The sequence below is a fragment of the Anomaloglossus baeobatrachus genome, chromosome 5, assembly GCF_048569485.1.
Source record: "Anomaloglossus baeobatrachus isolate aAnoBae1 chromosome 5, aAnoBae1.hap1, whole genome shotgun sequence".
NCBI lineage: Eukaryota > Metazoa > Chordata > Amphibia > Anura > Aromobatidae > Anomaloglossus > Anomaloglossus baeobatrachus.
The window spans coordinates 205,512,023-205,531,582 of record NC_134357.1 but is presented as its reverse complement, the minus strand read 5'-3'; the positions used below and the strand labels follow the sequence as shown (position 1 = coordinate 205,531,582).

The 19,560-nt window shown below is 45.6% G+C and overlaps 1 protein-coding gene across 2 annotated transcripts in view; it reads left to right on the top strand.

Moving 5' to 3' along the window:
- ADK (adenosine kinase) overlaps nucleotides 1–19,560 on the top strand; it is a 639,077-nt gene that overhangs the window by 197,537 nt on the left and 421,980 nt on the right. The gene's annotated exons all lie outside the window — the stretch shown is intronic.

The following is a 19,560-nucleotide window of genomic DNA, read 5'->3' as shown; positions in this document are numbered from 1 at the left end:
GTCGTTGGTTGTTGCTGAATGTCTTGGACCATTGTTTAGTTGTTGCTCTCCTGCTGTGAAGCACACATCGCTGTGTGTGACAGCGACAGAGCAACAACTGAATGTGCAGTGAGCAGGGAGCCGGCTTCTGCGGACGCTGGTAACCAATGTAAATATCGGGTAACCAAAAAGCCCTTTCTTTGGTTACCCGATATTAACTTTCGTTACCAGCATCCGCAGCTCTCACGCTGCCAGTGCTGGCTCCCTGCTCTCTGCACACATAGCCAGACTACACATCGGGTAATTACCTGATGTCTACTCTGGCTAGGAGTGCAGGGAGCCAGCGCTAAGCGGTGTGCGCTGGTAACCAAGGTAAATATCGGGTAACCTACCCGATATTTACCTTAGTTACCAAGCGCAGCATCGCTTCCACGCGTCGCTGCTGGCTGGGGGCTGGTTGCTGGTGAGATCTGCCTGTGTGACAGCTCACCAGCAACCCGTGTAGCGATGCTCCAGCGATCCCTGCCAAGTCAGGTTGCTGGTGGGATCGCTGGAGCGTCGCTTAGTGTGATGGTACCTTAAGCGACGCTCCAGCGATCCCACCAGCAACTTGACCTGGCAGGGATCGCTGGAGCGTCGCTACACGGGTTGCTGGTGAGCTGTCAAACAGGCAGATCTCACCAGCAACCAGTGACCAGCCGCCAGCCAGCAGCGACGCGTGGAAGCGATGCTGCGCTTGGTAACTAAGGTAAATATCTGGTAACCTACCCGATATTTACCTTGGTTACCAGCGCACACGCTTAGCGCTGGCTCCCTGCACTCCTATCCACAGTACACATCGGGTTATTTACCCGATGTGTAGTCTGGCTATGTGTACAGGGAGCAGGGAGCCGGCACTCGCCGCGTGAGAGCGGCGGACGCTGATAACGAAGGTAAATATCGGGTAACCAAGGAAAGGGCTTCTTGGTTACCCGATATTTACATTGGTTACCAACGTCCGCAGAAGCCGGCTCCCTGCTCACTGCACATTCAGTTGTTGCGCTCTCACTGTCACACACAGCGATGTGTGCTTCACAGCGGGAGAGAAACAACTAAAAAATGGTCCAGGACATTCAGCAACAACCAGCGACCTCACAGCAGGGGCCAGGTTGTTGCTGGATGTCACACACAGCAACATCGCTAGCAACATTGCTGTTGCGTCACAAAAGTCGTGCCTCAGCAGCGATGTTGCTAGTGATGTTGCTTAGTGAGACTTGGCCTAGAGACTGCAGCCTTTTTACAAGGGGCAGTAAAATTCCTGGAAGTACAGTGGCACGTGTGAGTCTGGAAGCTTCTAGAAGAAATAGAGTCTTTCTTTAGGATTACAGTCACCTGCTCGCCAGAAGGGATAATCAGTCCAGATTGTTCTTGTCTTGGGAACCTCAGGTTACCAAGATACCTACTACCAGGTAGGGAAATAGTGGCAGAGGAAGAGTACACCATCACTATACAGCAGAGAAACCAACTCCCATCGTTGTACACTCCCTGACAGACTTTAAATTCATCCATTGGTTTTATAATTACTCTTTTGAAAGCTGAAACACTCCCAAATTTGGTTTAGGTTATGAAAATAAAGTTGCTGCAAAGCTGAAGTATTGATCATTTAAAGGGAACCTGTCATCAGAAATTTGGCTTTCAACCTAAATGTTTCCCCCTCTGCAGCTCCTGGGATGCATTCTAGTAAGGTTCCTGTACTTTTTGTGCCCCCTTTTAAACCAAAATAAATACTTTATAAAGTTATACCTTTTGGTATGAAAATTTTGTAAATTATGGGGGCGGGCTGTCTGGTGTCCGTTGCTGTCCCTCCTGCAGATTGACGCCGTCCCCATTGCTCCATTTCATATCCCAGGACCCGCCCACTGCGCCCGAGGTGCCGCCCACTGCGCCCGAGGTCCCGTGCACGCGAGGACCGCTGGTGACGTGGTCGCAGGCACGATATTATGGGCGGCGCTGTGATTGCATCGCAAGTGCCCGCCCATACTCTCGTGCCCGCCCTTTCCCCTCTGCCTCCAGCGTTCTATGCCGGCCAAATGACCAGACGTCACCTCCTTCCCATCGTACCCTGCAGCAGGAAATAGATGGGAGGTGCGGAGCAGCACACAGCACAGGAGAAGCGAAGAGGATCTGAACGACGTACAGAGGGGAGAGCGATGCAATCACAGCGCCGCCCATACTCTTGTGCCTGCGACCACGTCACCAGGTGTCCTGGCGTGCACGGGACCTCGGGCGCAGTGGGCGGTGTCCTGCGGGATGATTTGGAGCGTGGGGAGACGGAGTAAGGGACAGCAACGGACACCAGACGGCCCGCCCCCATGGAGAACTTACAAGATTTTCATACCAAAAGGGATAACTTTTTATAAAGTATTTTTTTTTTGTTTAAAAGGGGGCACAAAAAGTATAGAAACCTTACTAGAATGCAGCCCAGGAGCTGCAGAGGGGGAAACCTTTAGGTTGAAAGCCAAATTTCTGATGACAGGTTCCCTTTAATGAACACCGAAAAGTCAGATTTTGGCAAGACAAAAGTTTTGTCGCCTTGCCATATAATGCACCCAATCCTAGTTTACATCATCACCTGTGCTCACTAAATGATCTGTTAATTAGTGGGTGTGTATAATAAAGAAACCCAGCACCCCAGATCTTGAGTTGAACTGCAACTTGACCTCTGACAACATGCCAAAAAAAAGCCCTGCGACCAAAGCCTTGTTTATCAAGAGGCTAAAGACCAGATCCACTGCAGAGGTGGCTGGCACCTTTAATATGTCTGTGTCAAGTACAAAGAATTAAAAAAAAGATTTGTAGAGGCTGGAGATGTTTTTGACAAGCCTAGGTCGAGCAGACCCCGCAAGACACTGCTCAGGAGGAACGTTTGTTTCATAAGCTTGCTTTATAAGCTTTTATTTACATAACATGGATAAGCGACAGAACTTCTGTCAGGGAGTGTTTGCTGTGTGAACACCCTGCAGGACTTCAGCAAAAGGTAAAAGCTCCCTGTCCTGTCTCTGGCTGGATTATTCCCTGCTGCGACATCCCTACCTCAACACATAACCCAGGACCAAGCCCTAGTTGGGGGGGCAAGAGGACAACCCTCTGGCATAACCACTTAACTCCTGGGGCCCACCAGCAGTGCCCGGCCATACCACAGCCCAACATTCCAACTAATGTCACAAACGTTATTTTATTTCTCCCCTTTTTAAATATTAGTTTTACTCCCCATTACAAAAAGCCTGTCGCTCGCTCCCGGTACAGCCACATCGCCGCTCGGAGGCACCACCGTGACATCAGAGGCCTCCGGGGTGGCGCATTCACTTAGTGATGTACTCACTTTTCTTTGCCAGCGGTTTTTGACATTAATGGCTGTGTGTTGAGCTATTTAGAGGGTACACCAAATTTACACTGTTATCCAAGCTGTATACTGACCACTTTACATTGAAGCAAAGTGTCACATCTTCAATGTTGTCCCATGAAAAGAGGCGATATTAAAATATTTACAAAAATGTGAGGGATGTACTTAATTTTGGGATATACTGGGATATACTGTGTGTACGTATATTGTAATACACTATGGACGTTATAGGACGTCATGACAGTGACATAGACAGAAACAGTCTATATAGCTGAAATGTTAGGCTTTTGTTTTCAGTTAAAGAATAGCAAAGCATAATGCAGCAGAAAAAAACAATAAAGACTTGCCCGTCTAGGCTTTTATTAACACAATATCTCTAACTTGCGCTACCAGGGATGCTTGCGTCTCCAGTCACTGGTATTTTGTTTTAGCTACCAGGTCTAACCTCAGCAACACACCAAGTTACTCCTGAAGCTGAACACTCCTGATTTATTTAGCCTTTTATATTCCTGTAATGAGGCAACCTTTCCCAGGTGAGCGGGTTAAGACTCCAGTACCTCCCATACTAGAGCAGGAGTGGGAGTGTTGAGTCTCACTAACCAATCTTGCCCACCACTCCAATAAAAAGGCCCCAAACTACCATTAGGCCCCTTTCAGACATCCATGTTTAAACAGGGGAAAGCCACACGTACTGGTATGGTCATCCGTGTGACATCCGTTTGTCAAACGTGTGACGTCCGTGTTTGCATACGTGTGACTGGTACCAGTAAAATATGTATGATACTGAAATGAATGGTTTTCTAATGTGTAAAAGATGTGCAAAGCCTGAAAAATTATAGATAGATACTGTATAGACAGAACAAATAAAATAGCTAGATGGAACAGATAAAATAGATATATAGAACAGATAAGATAAATAGAACTAAAGATAGATATAAAGAAAGTAAGAGAGAACATATAAAATAGACAGAACAGATAGTCGTTCAATAGTTAGATAGCTAGCCTAGCCAGCTGTTTTACAGCATTTTTATTTAAAAAAAACAAAACGTGGGGTCCCCTCCATTTTACTAAAAGCAGCCTAGGTACAACTGGGGACTGATATTATTAGAGTGAGAAGGGCCATCGTTATTTGGCTCTTTCCAGCCTAATAGCAGCGCGCAGCCGCCCCAAAAATAACGCATTTGTTAGATGCGCCAATTTTGGTGCTAGACCTAGCTCTTCCCGTTGCACTGGTACGGTGGTTATCGGGGTAATATTTGTGGGATTGATTCCAGCTCCAGCACCCATTACAACCCAGTAGTTGAAAGGAGAATGAAAAAGTTTATTTTGACAAAAAAACACTCCAGCCCTCATTCACCAATTTTTGTTTTTTAAAAATAAAAAAAATACCAAAAGTCCGCTGTAATGGTGAGGTCCCACCACGTTCCCCAAAAGCAAACCTGAAAAAGCCTAAAAAGAGAAAATTATTTAATAAATAAAGACAAGAGGCATCCTCTTTTCCAATTTATTTCCCTGTCAAAATCCTAATACTCGTCCACCGTAATCCAATTACTGGGGGGCCCACGTTGATCCCATCCTGCTGGCACATTCAGGACCGAATGTTCTCCATTGATTGTGAGAGTATCCCCTGCAGGCACACACACTGCTGTGTGTGCTTCCCTGCGGTGACCTGGATGTCATAAGGTCAACCCAGGTCACCGCAGGACGCCCTTAGCAGTGTGTGTGCGGGTGCAGCAGTTTCCGACCCTGGTTAATCGGAGTTACAATGTACTTTGATGACCTTCTGACAAGACCCCCATGATATCCGCGCTACTGTGGGTGTCCCAGCAAGTAACGTCATGGGTTCATCAGAGTTCCCAATGAACTCTGATAAACCCGTGACATCGCTGTCGCTACAACCACAGTAGCGCGTGTCACGGGGGTGTCGTCAGGAGGTCATCAGAGTTCCTTGATTACTCCTATGACCTCCTGACGTCACTGCAAATACACACTGCTAGATACTCAGCTGTCCCTGACACTGATGTCCCCAGCAATGCTGCTGCTTCCAGGTCCTCGGTACAGTGCATATGCAATGAGCATAATGATTGGGGGTCGGAAGCATTTGACAGCATCTAAGAAGACTGCAGCGCTGGAGACAGGCGAGTATAGAAATTAATTTTATTTCACAGACACGTGTTTTCCCATGTACGTGTCACAATGATGTCACACGGTTCACATCAGTGTGCGATCCATGTGACACCCGTGCTGCTGGAAAAAAAAACCTGACATGTCTCCGTGTGTGCATGCGGGGCCACAAGGTCCATGTGATAACACGGATGTGTGACACAACAATAACATGGGTACGTTTGGCATCCGTGTTAAAACCGGATGTCACACGTACCTGAAACAGGACGTCTGAAAGGGGCCTTGAAGAAATAGCTCAGCAACTAAACTGCTAAATCAACCAGCATTAGGCCCCTTTCAGTGCCGCGCCCGCACACAGACTGCTGAAAGCGCCACTTCGGTGACCTGGGCTGACCTTATGATCAGGGAAACACACAGTAGTGTGTACACCTGCAGGGGCTGCTCTCACAATCAATGGGCAACGTTCAGTTCTCCATTGAATTGTGTCAGCAGTATTGGATCGAAGTGGGCCCCCCTTAAACCTTTTCAGGTTTTCTTTTGGGTAATGTTATGAGACCTCGCAACGGATTACAGCGGACGTTTTTTTATTTTTATTTTTTTAAAAAAAAACACAAAACAAAAATTGGTGAACGAGGGCTGAAGTCGGGGTTTTTTTGTTCAAATAAACTTTTTATTCTCCTTTAAACTACTGGATTAGTAATGGGGATGTCTGCTAGACACCACCCATTACTAATACCAGGGTTTGATGCCAGCTGGAGCTGGCATTCATCCCACAAATATTACCCCATTTGCCACCACACCAGGGCAGCGGGAAGAGTCGGGTCCAGCACTAGAATTGGGGCATCTAATGAATGCACCACTTCTGGGGTGGCTGCAGGCTGCTATTGTTAGGCTGAAAAGGCCAAACAACCATGGCCCTTCTCACCCTAATATCAGCCCCCATTTGTCTGCTGTACCTTTGGTTGTTTTTTAGGAAAATGGAGGGGACCCCCATGTAATTTTTTTTCTTTTTAAAAAAAAAAAAATTAAAAAAATAAGCATGGGATCCCCTCTAATTTTAAAAAACAGCCAAGGTACAGCAGAGAGCTGGGGGTTGCAGTCTACAGCTGCTGCTGCTGTTCCTGAGCTGGATATGAGAATAGGAGGAGGGACCCTATGTAATTTTTTTAAATTAAAAAATAAAAATGCTGCAAAACAGCTGGCCAAGCTAGCTATGTATTGAGCTATTCTATCTGTTCTTTCTTTCTGTCTATTTTATATATTCTTATTTTCTTTCTTTAAATCTCTATCTATTTTATCTGTTCTAGCAATCTGTCTATATCTATCTATAATTTTTCAGGCTTTGCCCATCTTTTGCACTTTAAAAAAAATTCATTTCAGTGTCAAACATTTTTTCCCACTACCTGTCACACGTATGACCATACCGGTATGTGTTTAATAACGGGCACCTGAAAGGGGCCTTCCCCGTCTTTAAATATCTTGCCCAGCTTATACACTCCGTCCAGTACAAAATATATATATATATATATATATATATATATATATATATATATATGTATGTATGTATGTATGTATGTATGTATGTATGTATATATATATATATATATATATATATATATATATATATATATATATATATATATATATATATATAATGTGTGTATATATATATATATAATATGTATAATATATATATATTCAATAAAACATTTTTTAATTCATTTGCTACATAAAGCTGTGTGTGTATATATGACAACATTTTGCTCAGCCGCCTCATTTGACTCAGGGGGAACCTCATAGACTATGTTTGGAGGGGAAAATTTAACCCTGCGCTTTACAGTTATTCGCCAAAAACCTGCTAACAAATGGAGCTGATAGCTATAGGTCATTAATAGCAGCTCTGATTGGTTGCTATAGGTAACAAAGTAGATTCTTAGTATAAGACAGCTTATGTGTGAGGTAATATGATTTCAGTAGAGACACAGACACAGACACACAGAGAGAGAGGCAGACAGAGAGGGAGAGTTAGGCCTAAGCCACATGGCATGAAAAAAAGAGCGAGTGGAATGCGATGTTTTATCGTATTCCACTCGGATTAATATTAGCCTATGTCCCAGCACTCATAAGCGATTATTTTTTCAGCCCTAATCGGACCGAGAAAACAATCGCAGCATGCTGCGATCATAATGCGAGTCTTGTTTCTCTCGCACCCATTCAAGTCTATGGGGCGAGAGAAAAATCGCACTGCACTCGCAGTAAACCGGTGTACCGCGAGTGCAGGGCGAGAATGGAAATAGCGGGCAACGGAGGAGAGAGGGAGATAAATCCCACCCTCCCCTCCACAACGCATGCCCGCCCCTCCTCATTGCCGGCCCGCCCCCCCGCAGCTGAAGTCCAATCGCATGATCGGACCTCAGTCGCAGTGACATTCGCATGAGACACAGCTCCCGCTGTGCTGCCAGCATGAGCCGAGTGTCATGCGAGGATCGCATTAGTCCCCATGTGGCCCCGGCCTGAAAGAGACACCTAGTTACTGTCCCGCGCAAAGCCGGATCTTACAGTTAGTGTAATATATAAAGCTGAGTGTATGTGTGTGCATGTATGTGTGTATGTCCACTAAAGGAATCCGCAACGTTGCATTTACGATCACAAAATTGCACAGACACCATTTTCATATATATATAAAAAATATAAATTTTTATTTGAGTGTATTCCCACAAAACAAACGTGCAGGGTTACAAACAGTTAAAATGCATCCAAAAAACTGACTAGGCAAGACATGAATATTATATTACCGTATTTTTAGGACTATAAGACGCACTTTTTCCCCCCAAAATGTCTGAATGTAGGGCATGGCTGCGGGGAATGAGGGTGCTGCGGTGGAGCGGGTCATCGGGGGCACGAGCAGGCTGTAGCAGCGCCTGCCGTGACCACGTGGGCCCACTCATTTAATAGGCATGCCCATCATCCCGCCCATCATCTCTCAGCACTGAAGCCGGCGCTGACAGATAGGCGGGATGATGGGCAGGGGATGCGCGGATAGTAAACAGCCGTCTCGCATGATCACCCCTGGAAACTACAGCCTGGAGTGATCATGTGTGGCTATATTCACTGCCCCCCGCGTATCATCATCAGCGCGGGGTGCAGTGAATCGGTATACTCACCAGCCTCGATTCTTGAAGCCCATCCTCGATTCTTGCAGCATCGTGATGTCCTCCTGTCTGTGCCGGCTGTGGCTGTGTGTGGAGACTAGCAGTGCGGAAAGTGATGACGTCATCGCTGTGCGCACGTGTCCAATTGCAGCAGCGGCCGGCACAGACAGGAGGATATCGCGATTCTGCAGGGATCGTGGCCGGCTCCACTCAGCGACGCTGCTGCTGGCACAGACGGGAGGAGGGGCGATGCTGCAGGGAGCGAGGAAAGATGAGTATAAACGTTTATTTTTTTGTGTGCCACAGGATGCAGGCTGTATAGCATGATGGGGGTATATAGCAGGATGGGGTATGTAGCAGGATGTGGCCATACACCAGGATGGGGTATATTATGAGCAGGATGGGGGTATTTAGCAGGATGGGAGTATATAGCCGGATGTGGCCATATGCCAGGAAGGGGTATATAGCAGGATGGGCGCACATACCAGGATGGCAGTATATAGCAGGATGGGGGCTATACCAAGAGGAGGGACATATATATACAAGCATGGGGATCATATTCAAGGCAGGAGGATCATTATCAGGAGGGAGTACCTTACCCCCATAACAGTGTCAGCAGCAGATCCTCGCCCCATAAGTCTGTCATGGCCACAGTTTTTGCTTAAAATTTTATTTTCCTATTTTCCTTCTCTAAAACCAGGGTGCGTCTTATAGTCCGAAAAATACGGTAACTGTGTGTAAATTATATTAATAAGATAAATACCACAGAATAAATGATTTAGGATACAATATCAAAAAGGTCTCAGCATTGCTTATATCGAATATCTATATCCTGATCCAAGCTAAATATGGAACAATTTGAAAAAGGTGCTAGGAACAGATAAGAATCTCCCCAAAATCTCCCTGTGTGTAATTTGAGGGTCAAACTTAGGCTATGTGCACACGCTGCATTTTTTTGACGCTGCGTTTTTGTGCGTTTTTGACCGCTAAAAACGCACCCGCGGAAAAAAAACGCGGCAAAAAACACATGCTTTTTTACTGCGATTTGGTCCGTTTTTGGCTGTATTTTGCTGCGTTTTTGATCTCTGCGTTTTTATGCGTTTTTCCAATGCATTGCATGGGGGGGAAAACGCAGAAAAACTCAGGAAAGAATTGACATGTCCATTTTTTTTTAAGCTCAAAAACGCAGCTTAAAAAAAAAGTTGTGTGCGAACAGCAAAAATGAAAACTCATAGACTTTGCTGGGGAAGCAAAGTCATGCAGTTTTGAGGCCAAAAACGCACCCGAATAAAGCGCAAAAATGCCACGAAAAACGCACTGTGTGCACATAGCTTTATTGAGAATTTCATAAGAAAAACAATGGTGTGCTTCATTTTAACATAACTTTATTCGATCATTAGTTATTTACAATTTTATGACCACTTATAAAATGTGTTTACCGTGCTGCCCATTATGTTGGATTGTCAATGCAACCCCCTGTTCTCCTACTCGTTACACACTGATACCATTGTTTCAGATCCTGCACATCTTGTATCTTCACAGCATAGACAATTGCCTTCAGATGACTCCAAAAATAAAAGTCTAAAGGGGTCAGATCGGGAGACCTTGGTGGCCATTCAACTGGCCCACGATGACCAATCCACTTTCCAGGAGACTGTTCATGTAGGAATGCTCGGACCTGACACCCATAATGTGATGGTGCACACACACTATGGACAGCGCTTGATTACTGTAGAGCCAGTATCATCCTACAACAGGGCAATGACCCAAAGTACACCTCCAAATTATGCATGAACTATTTAGGGAAGAAGCATGCAGCTGGTATTCTATCTGTAATGGAGTGGCCAGCCCAGTCACCAGATCTCAACCCTATTGAGCAGTTGTGGGAGCAGCTTGACCGTATATTATGCAAAAAGTGCCCTTCAAGCCAATCCAACTTGTGGGAGGTGCTTCTGGAAGCATGGGGCGAAATATCTCCAGATTACCTCCGCAAATTAACAGCTTGAATGCCAAAGGTCTGCAAAGCTGTAATTGCTGCAAAGGAGCATTTTTTGCCAAAAGCAAAGTGTGAAGGAGAAAATTATTTCAAGTAAAACTGATTACCGTATTTTTCGGACTAGAAGACGCACTTTTTACCCCCCAAATGTTTGTGAAAGTGCGGGGTGCGTCTTATGGTCTGGAGCCTGCCCGCATGTTCACCCCTGGCAACTACAGCCTGGAGTGATCATGTGCAGCTATATTCACTGCCCCCCCGCGCATCATCATCAGCGTGGGGTGCAGTGAATCAGTATAACTCACCGGCCACGATCCCTGCAGCACCGCAATGTCCTCCTGTCTGCCGGCGGCGGCTGTGTGGAAACTAGCGGCACGCACAGCGATGACGTCATCGCTGTGCTCACGTGTCCACGCAGCCGCCGCCGGCACAGACAGGAGGACATCGCGATGCTGCAGGGATCGTGGCCGGCTCCACACTCCAGCGCTGCTACTCACACAGACTGGAGGAGGAGCGATGCTGCAGGAAGTGAGGTAAGGTAAGTATGAACGTTTATTTTTTTATTTTTTTTTTATGTGCAACAGGATGCAGGCCGTATACCAGGATGGGAGTACATGGTAGGATGGGGGTGTATAGCAGGATGGGGGTATATTATGAGCAGGATGGGGGTATATGAGCAGGATCGGGGTATATGAGCAGGATGGGAGTATATGAGCAGGATGGGGGTATATGAGCAGGATGGGGCTGGCCGGCGTATGCTGGTGTGGGCTCCCGTGCGAGCGGGGGACGAGATACGCTGGTAACCACGGTAGCATAGTTACCAGCGCATCAAGGTCCTGCAGCGGCGGAAAATACACACACACATTCACATAACAGCACACACACACACACACATATACACACACATCAGATCACACTCACTCTCACACATCACATCGCATCCACACATCAAGGTCCTGCAGCAGCGGAACATACACACATGCACACACATAACAGCACACACACACATACACACACATCAGATCACACTCACTCTCTCACACACACACATCACATCGCATCCACATACTCACAACATCCTGGGATATCGCTTGCTTCTCGGCGGCGATACTGTGCTGTGAGCTTCCAGGACCTGCCGGAGGATCACATGGCCAGAAGCATGTGGTATCTCCGGATGTTGTGAGTATGAGCGCGTATGTGCAATATCGTCAATGTGTGTGTGTGTGAGTGTATGCGATCGGGTGTGTGTGAGTGTATGCGATCGGGTGTGTGTGGGTGTGTGTGAGTGTATGCGATCGGATCTGTGAGTGTCGGCAGAGGAGCACGGTGTGCTGGAGGAGGCTGGGAGGAGAGAGGCTGATCCTGGGGAAGGCTGGGATGGGGAGGCTGAGAGAAGAGAGGCTGATGCTGGGGGAGGCTGAGGCTGGGGTAGGCTGGGAGGAGAGAGGCTGATGCTGGGAGGAGAGAGGCTGATGCTGGGAGGAGAGAGGCTGATGCTGGGAGGAGAGAGGCTGATGCTGGGAGGAGAGAGGCTGATGCTGGGATGAGAGAGGCTGATGCTGGGATGAGAGAGGCTGATGCTGGGATGAGAGAGGCTGATGCTGGGATGAGAGAGGCTGATGCTGGGATGAGAGAGGCTGATGCTGGGATGAGAGAGGCTGATGCTGGGATGAGAGAGGCTGATGCTGGGATGAGAGAGGCTGATGCTGGGGACAGAGAGGCTGATGCTGAGGACAGAGAGGCTGATGCTGAGGACAGAGGCTGATGCTGCGGGCAGAGAGGCTGATGCTGCGGGCAGAGAGGCTGATGCTGCGGGCAGAGAGGCTGATGCTGCGGGTAGAGAGGCTGATGCTGGTGCAGCATGGGGGATGGAGCACGATGGGGGGTGCGCAGCATGGAGGATGGAGCACGTTTGGGAGTGCGCAGCATGGCGGATGGAGCACGTTTGGGAGTGCGCAGCATGGCGGATGGAGCACGTTTGGGAGTGCGCAGCATGGCGGATGGAGCACGTTTGGGAGTGCGCAGCATGGCGGATGGAGCACGTTTGGGAGTGCGCAGCATGGCGGATGGAGCACGTTTGGGAGTGCGCAGCATGGCGGATGGAGCACGTTTGGGAGTGCGCAGCATGGCGGATGGACCACGTTTGGGAGTGCGCAGCATGGCGGATGGACCACGTTTGGGAGTGCGCAGCATGGCGGATGGAGTACGTTTGGGAGTGCGCAGCATGGGAGATGGAGCACGATGGGGGGTGCGCAGCATAGGGGATGGAGCACGATGGGGAGTGCGCTGCATGGGGGATGGAGCACGTTTGGGAGTGCGCAGCATGGCGGATGGAGCACAATGGGGAGTGCGCTGCATGGGGGATGGAGCACGATGGGGGGTGCGCTGCATGGGGGATGGAGCACGATGGGTGGTGCGCTACATGGGGGATGGAGCACGATGGTAAGTGCACACCTCCCCCCAACACACACACACACACACACACACACACACACACACACACACACACACACACGCGCGCACTGCACAACACACCACACACACACTGGGAACCACAAACAACTGCCCTACACAGACACCCACACACACAGACAACGCTGCACACACAAATATACGCACATACCGCACAACACCCACATTGCACAAAACATACCTCCCCCCAAAACACACCACACACACACAAACCGCGCAACACACACACACACAACGCGACAGATACACAGCGCTCCACAACAAAACAACGCAACACACGCAACACACATACAACACCGCTCTCACCCCCCCGCCACACCCAGACAACACCCAAAACATGTACAGCGCCCTACACAAACACTTGGTAACTACACACAACAACATATATATATATATATATATATATATATATATATATATATATATACATATATATATATATATATATATAACAAAAATCATACATGAACTACACAATACGTAAATTCTAGAATACCTGATGCGTAGAATCAGGCCACCTTCTAGTTTGATAAATAAAATTTTTCATGGAAAAGACAAAATTGTCTGGGTGACCCCAAACTTTTGAACTGTAGTGTATATATACAGTGCTGGCCAAAAGTATTGGCACCCCTGCAGTTCTGTCAGATAATACTCCGTTTCTTTTTGAAAATGATTGCAATCACAATTTCTTTGGTATTATCTTCATTTAATTTGTCTTCAATGGAAAAAAAAATTGTCATAAAGCCAAATTGGATATAATTCCACACCAAACATAAAAAAGGGGGTGGACAAAAGTATTAGCACTGTTTGAAAAATCATGTACCCCTATTAATATTAACCTTTTTTCTTTATAACAATTTGTGTTTTTGCAACAGCTATTTCAGTTTCATATATCTAATAACTGATGGACTGGATTGGATTGCAATGAGGTTTATTGTGCTAACAGAAACTGTGCAATCCGCATGTAAACAAAATTTGACCGGTGCAAAAGTATGGGCACCTAAACATAAAAGTGACATTAATATTTTGTAGATCCTCCTTTTGCAAAAATAACAGCCTCTAGTTGCTTCCTGTAGCTTTTAATGAGTTCCTGGATCCTGGATGAAGGTATATTTGACCATTCCTGTTTACAAAACAATTCCAGTTCAGTTAAGTTTGATGGTCACCAAGCATGGACAGCATGCTTCAAATCATCCCACAGATGTTCAATGATATTCAGGTCTGGGGACTGGGATGGCCATGCCAGAACATTGTAATTGTTCCTCTGCATGAATGCCTGAGTAGATTTGGAGCGGTGTTTTGGATCATTGTCTTGCTGAAATATCCATCCCCTGCGTAGTTTCAACTTGGTCACTGATACTTGCACATTATTGTCAAGAATCTGCTGATTCTGAGTTGAATCCATGCGACCCTCAACTTTAACAAGATTCCCGGTGCCGGCATTGGCCACACAGCCCCAAAGCATGATGGAACCTCCACCAAATTTTACAAGCAAGTGCTTTTCTTGGAATGCCGTGTTTTTTTGCCTCCATGCATAACACCTTTTTGTATGACCAAACAACTCAATCTTTGTTTCATCAGTCCACAGGACCTTCTTCCAAAATGTAACTGGCTTGTCCAAATGTGCTTTTGCATACCTTAGGTGACTCTGTTTGTGGCGTACTTGCAGAAACTGCTTATTTCGCATCACTCTCCCATACAACGTCTCCTTGTGTAAAGTGCGCTGTATTGTTGACCGATGCATATTGACACCATCTGCAGCAAGATGATGCTGCAGGTCTTTGGAGGTTGTCTGTGGATTGTCCTTGACTGTTCTCACCATTCTTCTTCTCTGCCTTTCTGATATTTTTCTTGGCCTGCCACTTCTGGGCTTAACAAGAACTGTACCTGTGTTCTTCCATTTCCTTACTATGTTCCTCACAGTGGAAACTGACAGCTTAAATCTCTGAGACAACTTTTTGTATCCTTCCCCTGAACAACTATGTTGAATAATCTTTGTTTTCAGATCATTTGAGAGTTGTTTTGAGGAGCCCATGATGCCACTCTTCATAGGAGATTCAAATAGGAGAACAACTTGCAAGTGGCCACCTTAAATAACTTTTCTCATGATTGGATACACCTGCCTATGAAGTTCAAAGCTCAATGAGATACAAAACCAATTTAGTGCTTTAGTAAGTCAGTAAAAAGTAGTTAGGAGTGTTCAAATCAAGAAATTTATAAGGGTGCCCATACTTTTGCACTGGTCAAATTTTGTTTAAATGCGGATTGCACATTTTCTGTTAGTACAATAAACCTCATTTCAATCCAGAAATATTACTCAGTCCATCAGTTATTAGATATATGAAACTGAAATAGCTGTTGCAAAAACCCAAATTGTTATAAAGAAAAAAGGTTAACATTAATAGGGGTGCCCAAACTTTTTCATATGACTGTAACTTGCCTGTGGCACCTAACAGGTGTTGGCAATAACTAAATCACACTTGCAGCCAGTTGACATGGATTAACGTTGACTCAACCTGTGTCCTGTGTCCTTGTGTGTACCACATTGAGCATGGAGTAAATAAAGAAGACCAAAGATCTGTCTGAGGACTTGAGAATCCAAATTGTGAGGAAGCATGAGCAATCTCAATGCTAAAAGTCCATCTTCAAAGATCTGAAAGTTCCTGTGTCTATGGTGCGCAATGTCATCAAGAAGTTTAAAGCCCATGTCACTGTGGCTAACCTAGATGTGGAAGGAAAAGAAAAATTGACGAGAGATTTCAACGCAAGATTGTGCGGATGGGGTGGATAAAGAACCTCGACTAACATCCAAACAAGTTCAAGCTGTCCTGCAGTCCGAGGGTACAACAGTGTCAACCGTGCTATCCATCGGCGTCTGAATGAAAAGGGACTGTATGGTAGGATACCCAGGAAGACCCCACTTCTTACCCGAGACATAAAAAAGCCAGGCTGGAGTTTGTCAAAACTTACCTGAGAAAGCCTAAAATGTTTTGGAAGAATGTTCTCTGGTCAGATGAGACAAAAGTAGAGCTTTATGGGAAAAGCCATCAACATAGAGTTTACAGGAAAAACAAAAAGAGGCATTCAAAGAAAAGAACACTGTCCCTACAGTCAAACATGGCAGAGGTTCCCTGATGTTTTGGGGTTGCTTTGCTGCCCCTGGCACTGGACTGCTTGACCGTGTGCATGGCATTATGAAGTCTGAAGACTACCAACAAATTTTGCAGCATAATGTAGGGCCCAGTGTCAGAAAGCTGGGTCTCCCTCAGAGGTCATGGGTCTTCCAGCAGGACAATGACCCCAAACACACTTCAAAAAGCACTAGAAAATGATTTGATAGAAAGCACTGGAGACTACTAAAGTGGCCAGCAATGAGTCCAGACCTGAATCCCATAGAACACCTGTGGAGAGATCTCAAAATGGCAGTTTGGAGAAGGCACCCTTCAGATCTCAGGGACCTGGAGCAGTTTGCCAAAGAAGAATGGTCTAAAATTACAGCAGAGCATTGTAAGAAACTCATTGATGGTTACCGGAAGCGGTTGTTCGCAGTTATTTTGGCTAAAGGTTGTGCAACCAAGTATTAGGCTAAGGGTTCCTATACTTTTGTCTGGCCCATTTTTGGAGTTTTGTGTGAAATGATCAATGATTTGATTTTTGTTTCATTCTCTTTTGTGTTTTTTCATTGCAAGCAAAATAAATGAAGATAATAATACCAAAGAATTTGTGATTGCAATCATTTTCAAGAAGAAACTGAGTATTATCTGACAGAATTGCAGGGGTGCCAATACTTTTGGCCAGTACTGTAATGTAGTAATAAGTCTACAATATTAATAAGTAATGTATCTGTGTTATGACATTTGACCAATAATATCATTTAACCCTTCCTGACCTTGGACATACTCAGTACATCCTGGCTATTGTGGGGGCACAGGAGCTGTGCCCACGCGATCGCTGCCGGGGACTTTGCTTGCCCGACAGCCAATCGGGCGCTGATTGTTCGCGGGGCTTTCGTGTCATAACAATGTCACACGGGCCACGGCTTTTAAACATCACTGGAACTGTGGCCATATCGGAAGTGAGAATAGGCTTATTTATTTTTACTGGGGCAAATAAGGAGAATGAGTAGGGGTTGTCCAAGTAGTGAGCAACCCCTTTAATTATGAAAGTGCATCATGCATTCAATAAATATTATGAAAGCTAAAAAGTATTTACGATTAGTAATGATAAAGTGCACATAAATAATATAATCAGTCCACTATTATGACAAAATAGACATAAAATCCAAAGTCGCCAATGAGGCTCTGCAGATGAGTTTATAGAATGGTTACGTTCAGTTGCTTACAAGTGTCAGCTCCCCTTTTGGAGACCAGCACTTTCCCAGTTCCTTCCAAGTATTTCAGACCCTCATGATGAGCCCCTGAAAAGTTTGCTGGCCAGATATCTCTCTGGCTCTTCTCTTTTCTGGTACATGACTTGCATTTAAACAAATTGTCTCTCCAGTAAAGGAGACAAACTCTAGCACAGCGCCACCTATTGGAAGTAGCGATCCTAAAAGTCACAAGTGGATTTTTAACAATCCTTTGCAATATGACTCAGGATATATAAGCCAGATCAGAATCCCAATTTGCAGACACAGTGTTTCGGGGTGCTTGCCCCTCGTCAGTGCAAAGTATGGGGGTTTCTGATCTGGCTCATGAGAAAGCTATGTGGGGACCACGGGGGAACACTATTCTCCTTAAGGAGACTTTGCAAGCCAGTCTGGCTGCCAAGCAAGGGGACTTATAGCTGCCACGCCCCTCTAAGAAATATTCAAATTGTCTCTCCAGTAAAGGAGACAAACTCTAGCACAGCGCCACCTATTGGAAGTAGCGATCCTAAAAGTCACAAGTGGATTTTTAACAGTCCTTTGCAATATGACTCAGGATATATAAGCCAGATCAGAATCCCAATTTGCAGACACGGTGTTTCGGTGTGCTTGCCCCTCGTCAGTGCAAAGTATGGAGGTGTCTGATCTGGCTCATGAGAAAGCTATGTGGGGACCACGGGGGAACACTATTCTCCTTAAGGAGACTTCTGACCCTTCAGCATTGCTGTCCAATTACAAAGTGTCAAATGCTCACTTAAATAACCTACTCAGTATTAGTGGTTCTCTTACTAGTGCCCCCTTTACAAATAAATAACTAAGTCCTAAGACACTGGATCTGTCTTCCAGTGTAGCCTGTTGCGTTAGTGACATACAGTAATTGCTTCGTTCTGTGCCAAGCCATGAGTGTTCACTGCTCCACTAAAGTATTCAACTTTATCTGCAACTTGCAATTAGAATGCCTTTGGTGTGCCCCCCCCCCCCACTCCGCCGCCAACATCTGGCCAAAAGCAAAAGGCCTGGGTACTTGTAATACATGCCTGTATAGAGATCAATGTGGAGGATTCCTAATGCTGGCCAAGGCCAATCTGTAGTTACATTAATCATACTTGCTTTTGATTTGGTTGTTTGGTGAAGGTATTGTAGGATGTAATATTGCTTGTATAAGCGCTGCTCCTGTGTGTTGACATGTTTGTCAGATAACTTGTATCTTTACTGCCCGATGGACCTTTTGACTTTAGAATGAGGACTGCTGAGATCCACAAAGATGTCACTTATTTTGTTGATAAAATAGCTACATGCAGCGCAACCTTAATGTGTGAGTCTTCAGTGGCGGCTCCTGCTGTAGATCATGTTCACGGAACTGTAGTATAACTGTAGTATCACCTAACCAGCTTAGATCACATGGACATGCTAGTGGTGTTAGAAGTCGGATTCTGGTGAACAGTCAGAAATCTGGCCATGAACTGAAAACTAAAACGTGTTCCCCATGTTTGTGTGAATTCTCAGCTCAACCGTGTCCACAAATGTGCATCCCTGTGCGGCTTCGCCTACTCCTCCACATTATGGATGGACACATGAGCGGTGTGATGTTTGGGACAATAGAACTTAGCACTTACTTGACTAGAAAACAGATGAAACTCGAGTGTGAGGCTGTTTTGTTTCCCCCACACAGATCTAGGGTCCATGTCAACTGCCTTCTTTGCTCACATTGGTCTATGTGCACATACTGAAATTATACTTTTATAAACTAAAAGCAAGTTCGTCTGGAATTTTAGGGGTTAACTACTCTAAACTGGTATATTCATTGTCCATTGTCACCCTTCATTGTTCTGGACATAGCTGTTTACGTGTCACACACAATATTTTGTGACTGAACAGTGACTGGATAGTTTCAGCTGAACCCCTGCAATGCTACCTAGTATAGAATAGGATATTCTCATGAATAATGATACTGCAGGTTTGTTAAATAAGATCTTATGTAACTTTTGAACTGGACTCTTGTTTCATGTGTAGTAACCATTTGGTGGGCAAATAATCTCATCCTTTTATTTTTCTTTTCTTATTTTGGGTAGACCTTTGTCTTTGTGCCAGT